The 9,887-nt window shown below is 34.9% G+C and overlaps 1 protein-coding gene across 1 annotated transcript in view; it reads right to left on the bottom strand.

The window, feature by feature from the left end:
• Positions 1 to 9,887, bottom strand: part of LOC123876988 (atrial natriuretic peptide receptor 1) — a 167,112-nt gene that overhangs the window by 149,304 nt on the left and 7,921 nt on the right. The gene's annotated exons all lie outside the window — the stretch shown is intronic.

Here is a 9,887-nt window from a genome sequence, read left to right as displayed (position 1 = left end):
TTTGTATTTGACTAGACGACTCATATAACAATAAATTAAAAATTTATAACACCCCCGACTAGTGAAGGTTACAGTAACTAGAAAAGAGCTGATAACTTTCAAACAGCTGAACCGATTTTCTTGGATTATAGCTAAGAACACTCTTGATCAAGCCACCTTTGAAACAAAAAAAAACTAAATTAAAATCGGTTCATTAGTTTAGGAGCTACTATGCCACAGATAGATACACAGATGCACACGTCAAACTTATAACACCTAAAAATAAGCCTGCCAAACATCTTCTGTTGGACTCAGACCCTGTTTACACAGCATGTTTTCTTGCAAAATCTTACTGAACACGTGTTAACGTATAAACTGAATATGGAACCGTTCATATGCGTACCATCTGCACGCACAATATGAACAATATGGAAACGTTGTGTGCGGAAACCTGCCCAGATGGAAGTAAGAATGCGTACCATCGTGTGTGTTCATCATATACGTTTTTTTGCAGTACTATCAAAGTGTAAATAGTTTTTTAATAAAATGTTTGTGCCACTACGTACCTATTCGGTAAGATTTATGGTCGATTCACACCAATTGTTGATGCAGCACGTCATGTTTCATACAGTTCCATACATTACAACGCAAATCGCAATGGTACATGCTACGTCTATGCTTACGCAACGTTTACGCAGCCTGTGTGAACGAGCTCTTATACTGCAAAATATGGTTCAAATACCGTGTGAGGACTTCGTCTGTGATGGCGTTTGCTGGCGCGCGTGCTGTGCTTGTTTGGAGTGTTTTTTTTTTGTTAAGAGTGGCTGGTTTTTGTGTTAGTTGGTGTTTTTTGGTGGTGGAACTGACTGGGAAGCGCTCTAAAGGGGCGCCGCGCGTATGTCGGCGGGCGCCGGCGCAGACGGAGTCCATACTTGTATAAATTCAATAACTTGAAAATATCACAAACTTGACATTGGCTAATCAGAGTAAAGCCAGATTTAAAGAAAAAAAAAAATACCGTGTGAACGGGGTCGAAGTTATTGAAAAAAATATCTCATATAAGACCTGTGATATTTTATAACGAAATAAAAGAATCTGTAAATCTATGGAGCAATCCACGAGAAAAAGAAAAAATTAAAAACGAATTTTCATCTTTAAAGTGGCCCGGACTAATAAATTGTAGATAAGTATTATATTCTAATGTATCAATACACTAAAAATAGCAAAAACATTAGCAGAAAATTTATTGTTTAATATGAAAATATTGTCATAAATATTCAAACAAGCAAACCCATTATTATTATTAGAATAAGCCTACCTCTAAAAGCAAATCCATTAGGGAAAACAAATAAGGTGATGCGAGAGTGGCGCCCTTTAGTCCAATTAGGAGTATAAAAAACGACAAATATTGACGCCTTAATTAAAGGGTTTGAAATACTTAAAAGCCCTTCATCTTACAATTTTTTTTTATAAGTAGTGAGCAAAAGTGCAGATGAAGACGTGTCTGTCAAGAAAACCTCTCGTTATGGTTACTTCTCGTTGACCTAGAATGATGAAATTTGGCAGTTAGGTAGGTCTTATAGCACAAGTAAAGGGAAAAATCCGAAAACTGTGAAATTGTGGCTACATCATAAAAAAAATTAAAATATATTCATATTAGCAAATAATAATTAGTATTTTCAATTTTCAAAGTATCAATGGGTGTCATGTGAAATGGCTTTACTTCTAGATTCTAAAACAGATTTTAATTTATTTTTGTGCATAATAGTTTTTGAATTATCGTATTTGATTTGTCGCAAAAAATACCCGAGTGCGGAACCCTCGGTGCGCGAATCTGACTCGCACTTGGCCCGTTTTTATACCATATTTAATTCTCATTCACATGCTCTGCGGAAACCCGTATGTATATTATTATATTGATTTTATTCAATTCGTATGAAGAGCCTACGACAACAATCAACAGCAACCCAGCTTAAAAAAATTCAAAGTTTAACAATTTATTTTTTATCCACATTATAAAAAGTACTTGTTTTCCCGGAAATTCAAATATAGCGAAAATGTTTTTTCATTTTCTATCCAATTTACGCGTACAAAGAGACTGTCCGATATCATACAGTGTTCAAAAAACAGTTGTAAACATTTCAAAGTTTAACAATTTATTTTTCATCCACAGATTCTATCCAATATTTTTTATTTTATTCAAAAAAGTTTTTTTATAAAAGTCTATTGTAAATAGGTTTTGAAAACTCCAGGCTTGTTACGTGATGGTGAAACTAACAATCATGTTTTATTTGACACATATAGGTATTTTTATCTATCTCTCGGTATCGTATCCATATTTCAACGTTCATTAAGACGATCGCAATCGGGTTTTAGTTTTCTACTTTATTTTGCTTATATTTATGCTGAATTGCCGGCTTTATTATTTGTCACTAGCTGACGCCCGCGACTTCGTCCACGTGGATTTAGTTTTTTCGAAATCCCGTGGGAACTCTTTAGTTTTCCGGGATAAAAAGTAGCCTATGTGCTAATCCAGGATATTATCTATCTCCATTCCGAATTTCAGCCAAATCCGTCCAGTAGTTTTTGCGTGAAGGAGTAACAAACACACACACACACACACACACACACACACACACACACACAAACTTTCGTCTTTATAATATTAGTGTGATGGAAACTTTTCATTAAAGTATAGGTACTTACGTGCAGGGAAGAACCCTTTGCTAAATTAAGTTGTAAAAGGCGTTATCACATCAATTGGCGCCAACAAACCATACCTACATACATTGACGTCACTACATAGGTAAGTGGGAACTTGACATTCCTGTCTACTGTACAGCATCATAGGTTCTAACCCGGTGCGGGGCGTCCCCCTCCTCATAATCCGATTGCTATTTCGACCTGTCGCTAACTTATACCTTATACAACAAGCCAATCTCTCTCTTCTACGTATTTATTTTGAGTTTTTTAGGGTACCGTACCCGATGAGTGCCAAATGGCGGAGTGGCGCTTCCAAATTCAATGGTGCCAAAGGAATCCTATTTCGAAGCCTTCACTGTCTATCCGTTTATCCATTCGTCCGTCTGACGGTCAGAGTGCTGTATCCCTGTATCTCATGAACTGTAATAAGTAGAGGGTTGAAATTTTCACACAATGTGTGAAAATTGCTGCTATAACAACAAAAAAATAAACAATCAAGACAACGAATTTCGAAACGGCCACGGTGCAAAGGAAAAATCATAGTCTTATATCGTGTACGATGGTACGGAACCCTTCGTATGCGACTCCGACTCGCCCTTGGCCGTTTTTATAGCACATACGATTAACTATTAACTTAATAGTTAATAGTTATAGCATTAATAGTATATAGTTATAGTAATATATATAGATATAATAGTTAATTATAAATATTAACTATTAACTTAATAGTTAATCGTATGTCTTATAATAAAAACATGCTTAATAGTATTAAGGCATAATGCACTAAATAAATAAATCAGACAAACTAGATGGCTCGATCTACAGATAAATTTTTTATAACTGATTTAAAAAGGAAGAGATAATCTTATGTAAAAACACTGATTATTTCGGGAAGCCGGCGCGGGCGGGCGGCTGATTTGCATGACTCCTGTACAATCCAAAGGAAACACTCAGGGATCAATCCTGTTTAAATTTCATAAGAGTACGTATATTAGCATTTTTATTGAAGTCGCTTTAATTTAAGTTCAAAGAATGTTTATATAAAAAAAAAACTTACGAATCGGATCAAAACATCAAACTATTCATCATTATTTCTATAATTTTTTTTATAAAATGATCCAGGCTGTTATTTTAGGTAATGACTCTTATTGATATTAAGCGTATTAAAAAATCGGTGAACTACCATCTACAAGATTATCTAGTTTTAAATTTTTTTTTTATTCACATTTTGACCATTTTGAAATAGCGGCAATAGAAATACACACTTTGAAAATTACATTACAACTCTACCCATTATGGTTCATGAGACACAACCTGTTGATATACAGACGGACAGACGGATGGAAAGGGGAGGCTTAGTAATAGGGTCTTTTTGGCACCCTCGGGTACGGAACCTTGCAAGTGAAAAAATGAACACGGAAGCACTACATCAGTCAGTCTGTCAGTAAATAGGTATACGACTCATATATAAGAACAAGTGTAAATTAAAAATTTATAACACCCCCGAGAAGTGAAGGTTACAGTAACTAGAAAAGAGCTGATAACTTTCAAACGGCTGAACCGATTTTCTTGGATTACAGCTAAGAACACTCTCGATCAAGCCACCTTTCAAACAAATAAAACTAAATTAAAATCGGTTCATTAGTTTAGGAGCTATGATGCCACAGACAGATACACACGTCAAACTTATAACACCCCCCTTTTTGGGTTGGGAGTTAAAAAAGAGGAAACTGTAGGTATTATTTCTTTGACTGTATATAGTTACAAGTGTGCAAACACTTTATCAAAGTCATGAATTGTGCGGGTCCGTTTCCGTAATAGGCACGAGTTGGGATAACAACCTAAACTGATGAATCTTATCGTACCATCGGGAATATCCCTGTTTTCTATTCAAATTGCGGAAAAATTTATTGAGCCGAGAGCTCTTAACTCAGAGATAAAAATATTTTTTCTCGGTTAAAATGAGATTTTTTTTATTAAACTTATATAGGTAACTAGCTAAGGCCCGCGACTTCGTTCCCGTGGATATAGTTTTAAAAAATCCCGTGGGAACTAATTGATTTACCGGGATAAAATGTAGCCTATATGCTAATCCAGGATATAATCTATCTACATTCCCAGCCAAATCCGTTCAGTAGTTTTTGCGTGAAAGAGTTACAAACATCCATACATACAAACTTTCGCGTTTATAATATTAGTAGGATATTATGCGGTGATAGCCTAGAGGTTAAAACGTCGTCCTTCCTATTTGGGAGATCAGGGGTTCGATCCCGGGCACGCACCTCTGACTTTTCGAAGCTACGTGCGTTTCAAGCAGTTTTTTTTAACCTTCAACCCAAAAAGAGGGGTGTTATAAGTTTGACGTGTGTATCTGTGTATCTGAGTATCTGTCTGTGCGTAGCTCATCGTAGCTCCTAAACTAATGAACCGATTTTAATTTAGTTTTTTTGTTTGAAAGGTGGCTTGATCGAGAGTGTTCTTAGCTATAATTCAAGAAAATCAGTTCAGCCGTTTGAAAGTTATCAGCTCTTTTCTAGTTACTGTAACCTTCACTTGTCGGGGGTATTATAAATTTTTAATTTATACTTATAAGTAGAATGTACACGGTATTTTTGTTACATTTAGTGCTACACAAACACACAGTCGGTTTCACCGGGTTCTGCGTTACTTTCTTTAACAATGAAGGAAAACATCGTGAGGAAACCTGCATGCCTGAAAGTTCTCCAAATGTTTTCAAAGTTATGTGAAGTCTGCCAATCCGCACATGGCCAGAGCATGGTAGACTGTGGTCAAACTCTTCTCATTCTGAGAGGAGACCCGTAAGAGGAGACTACATATATACGCACCCTGAAACATTACACTCCTTGTGTAGTCGTGTTAAAAGAGAAACAGACAGACATAAGTTTTTACTATCTATAGATAGATAGATAGATGTATCTCGAGGGCCAGTAGTAAGAAAACACTAAAATTATTACGATTCAGTTCCTGCATACTATTTTCAATCTCTCAAAGTTTTTTGTTTAAAAATAGTTCATTGTTTATAAGATGTTCACGATCTCGCTGAGTTTGTGACTGACAGCGTTGCGTAGATTACGACATTTTTAACCGACTTTGAGATTCAGGAAATCTTCAATTCGGTTTTTATTTAGTTTTTCATGTGTTTTTGTATTGTGTAAGAGAGCTGGATAACTTATATTTTTAACTTCATAACAATGTAAGAGAATATAACCAATTCTATTCAACCACTTCGGCTTCGGCCTTGGCTAGTTACTAACCAACTAGCAAAGTGTAAAAGCGATTTAACATTCCGATGCGGTGCCGTGTAGAATAGAATCTGATAGGGGTTTAAGAGGGGTCTCTCCGTCACTCGCTCCATACAAACGTAGTTCGTCTCATTTGAATACTAACCAATCATACTCAATGAAATTTTGTAGAAACGTTCCGGGAACTAATATCTATACCTGTGGTTTTCCAGATTTCCGTTTAAATATTCGGTTTCAATGTTACGCGGTCTTAAAAATTCACATACAAATCTTTTAGCCCCTGTAATTTTAAAACTACATAGTTTTAGACAAATCTAAAACACTACAGGCACATATATTGGTTTCTAGAATATGTCTGTAAAATTTTAAGGACTTTGGTTGCTTAATATTCAAATGAAATTGGGACTACGATTGTATGGAGTAATCGACGGAGAGAGCCTTGTTAATAACACTTTCATCCTGCCTGCTTCACAGCTCTGGATAAAATAGTAAGCACTATGCAAACAAAACTATGTAGTTAGTATGCTTATAACAGATTTATGTTGTTTCATCGTGGGTTCCAATCAAGTAATATGTGACCACTAATACCATTATACGTGTGCTTACATGAATTACGCTCGTTCACATCGATTTATAAAAATTAAAGATACTCAGTTCCCAATAAAAGTCAGTCAGAAAAAGCAAATAGGACAATAATATAACTATAATAAATATAATATAAATAAATTAAATAAAATATTAAATATATAAATATGATATTTTTAACGAATTATTGAAATGTTCTCCCAAAAGCTACTCGAACAACACAGGTTCAACGCGTAGAGGTTATCCGAGATCATAAATTTATACGTGCTTGTAACTTTTTTCTAACTTATCGAGAATATTATAGGGTAGAATTTCATTGTGATAGGTTAATCGTAGGAAATTCAAATTTTTAAACTAAACTCCATATCTACGCTATCATTTATTTATCTCCTTGTTCTGTCAATTATTTTAAATTTTTCAATCACATTTTATAACTATTTTTAATTGTTCAAGGGATGGATTTTGAATCATACCTTTTAGATTTGAAGCTCAACAGTTGTGACGCGCAGCGAAGACCAATCCTTAATCTACGACTAAGTTGAGCTTTTATTTTTAGCCGTTAGCACAGAATATTAGTGCTGCAACCGAGTATTGTTACAGCTGTACTGTGGGTTATAATTAATTCAAGACTGCAGCATTTCCTAATAGTAGCAAGTAGTATAAGTATTAACTAGTTACAATCTTTATTCATATTGTATGCACGCTCACATTGATATTGTTATGGAAGAGCGGAGCGTTCTGATCTGATACAGGAGTAGTTTTCCTACACCTGAAAGAAGGGTCCGACGTTTTTGTGTTGCTGTTAACCTAATTTTGACTAGTTATTTTTCTTTTCTTCGGACATTTTTATCACAAATATCTTTAGTTTAGTATATCAATGCAGGCTTAGCTAGTTAAACAGAAAGTTTGTTTACACACGGATCTTCCCACATTACCGACCGTGTTGCTGATAGGCGGCTAAGCTCATGTTCACACGTAACGGAAAACAGATTTATGTCCGATACCTATATGTATATATTTGTTAAAGGTTAATTATGCTTGTATGGCATATTATTGTAAATTGAATATGTACTTGAAAAGAGCAACCGCCGAGTTTCTTGCTGGTTCTTCTCGGTAGGAACGGCATTCCGAACCAGTGGTAGATTTTTTGACTATTCAAAAGCACTTGTAAAACTTTAATTGCATAAAAACATTTTGAATTTTGAATTATGATTAACTAATTACTTACCACGATCACCACTAAACAACCGTATAAATAAATACAATAAGACAACAACCGTGATGTGCCTGAATAGAAATAACGAAGTTTTTGGCCGTTTGCATGGAAATGAGTTCAAGTTTGTATTCAGTCATCGAAATCATGAATTCTGAACTCGAATTCAGTACAACTTTAGGCCGGTTTGCTTGGAAACGAATTCAGATTTGTATTCAGTAAGTTAAAAAAGACGGGAAAAAGTATTCGAAAACAGTTCACAATTTTGTTTCCTCTCTAATATACCTCTAAATAATAATAATATCAAATCGAAGATGATGTAAATGATAAAAGAGCGTGGATTAGACCTAAAATTCGCTCCAGCAATGCGCGGGACTTCAATTGCTTTTATACATGGCATAATATTGTATATCAAATCTTTGAAAAGAGCAACGAGTTTCTTGCTGGTTTTTCTCGGTAGGAAAGGCATTCCGAACTAGTGGTAGATGGTTTTGACGATTCAAAAGAACTTGTAAAATCTAATTGAATAAAAATATTTTGAATTTGAATTTGAATAAGTGATACACCCGGTAAGTACTCATAGTATAATATACTTACATACTCTCTTATTATATACTCAAGTTACTGATTCGGACTCGATTTGTTACCATTTGCAACCGTAAGGCGATCATGACAGATTGACAGACGCCGTCTATTGTTCCTACGTTATTCCGTACCGTACGGTTTCACGGTACGATACGGTACAATGCCACACTATCACGTTCTCCTATTGTTGCCTTCCTGATTTATTACATTGCCTTATCACATGAACCTTCTGTTAACGAGGAGTGAAGTAATGAGGTGTGGAATAAATATGTGTTAGAACAAATAATTATGATGACCACAGAGAGAGAGTTTTCAACTCGCAACTTAATCATAATCATAATTAGGGTTCCGTAGGAAAAACGGAACCCTTATAGGATCACATCATGGTCATTTCAATCTCAATTTATATTCTTATTTTTGATTGATTATTTATTGTATTTAATAAATAGTTTAACTACATATTTTGCACACCATACATAAATGGCAGGACACTGGCATAAATGGCACACCATACATGAATGTGAAGGACCAAGGATCTGTCAATATACCATCATTGTTACTCACATTTCGCAAAATAAAGAAATCATTTCATTTCATTTCATTAAATTTGATTTCTATTTATTTATTTATTTATTTACTATAGTACCGCCCACAGAGTTACACATTTAAATTATACCTACATGTTGTTCCTTACATTCTATGGCTCTTAATGCAACTCCACTTACGGGCAGTCACAGCGTGCGTTAACATAAACATAAGTCGTACAGTAAAATATAAAATATAATATAATAGCTAACCTAAAGACTATGAAAAAATACCTAAGTTATAAATTTTAAAAGAATATAATAAGATGGAAATTAAGTTAAAGTAAAGTTAAGTTAAACTAAGCTAAATTATCTAAATCATCTAACATACAATATACTTACGGCTAGGGACTGACACTAATTAATTATTATCGTTATCCTATTGAGGAATCGAATGATTTGAGCAACTTGGCTTCGCGGGCAGACCCGTGTCATGCACCTGAACTTTATCTTGTTAATAAAAACCATTTCCCTGTTTAAAAATGTTTCCTCAGAACTTGCGAAGTGGCCACAAGTATCGTAATAAACCTGCAGCTCCTAATGGCTCTTTGCTGTTTCCAAGGCACCTTTAACTGAAAGGTGGCAGTGAGAAATTTAATAAATATCCTGACACCTATGTCGTCTTGTCTTACTACGTGTTCCGTAATGGAATAGCAAATGGTGTGATATTGCAATGAATTTCTAATCAGTCATGAACATGACGTGGCGTGAACATTACCTAGTTAATTCACACTCACAGGCCGAGTTTATTGTGAGCTTCTTCTCAGACCAGAGCGCGTTTGGAACCGTCGAAGCTTTAGTTTTAAGTTTAAGTAATTATCAGGTCAATCATTATTATCTTACAATTTCAACAAGATAAAGTTAAACAACTAGAACCCAACTACTACCCGCGAACTGGCGATAGATAGCGAAAGATAGAGTAAAATTGTTTTTCTGTCGCTCGGTGTATTTTAACACTGGTACTATATTTATATT

This window comes from Maniola jurtina, chromosome 22 (assembly GCF_905333055.1).
Source record: "Maniola jurtina chromosome 22, ilManJurt1.1, whole genome shotgun sequence".
Taxonomy (NCBI): Eukaryota; Metazoa; Arthropoda; class Insecta; order Lepidoptera; family Nymphalidae; genus Maniola; species Maniola jurtina.
This window is presented reverse-complemented; position numbering and strand designations above follow the sequence as displayed.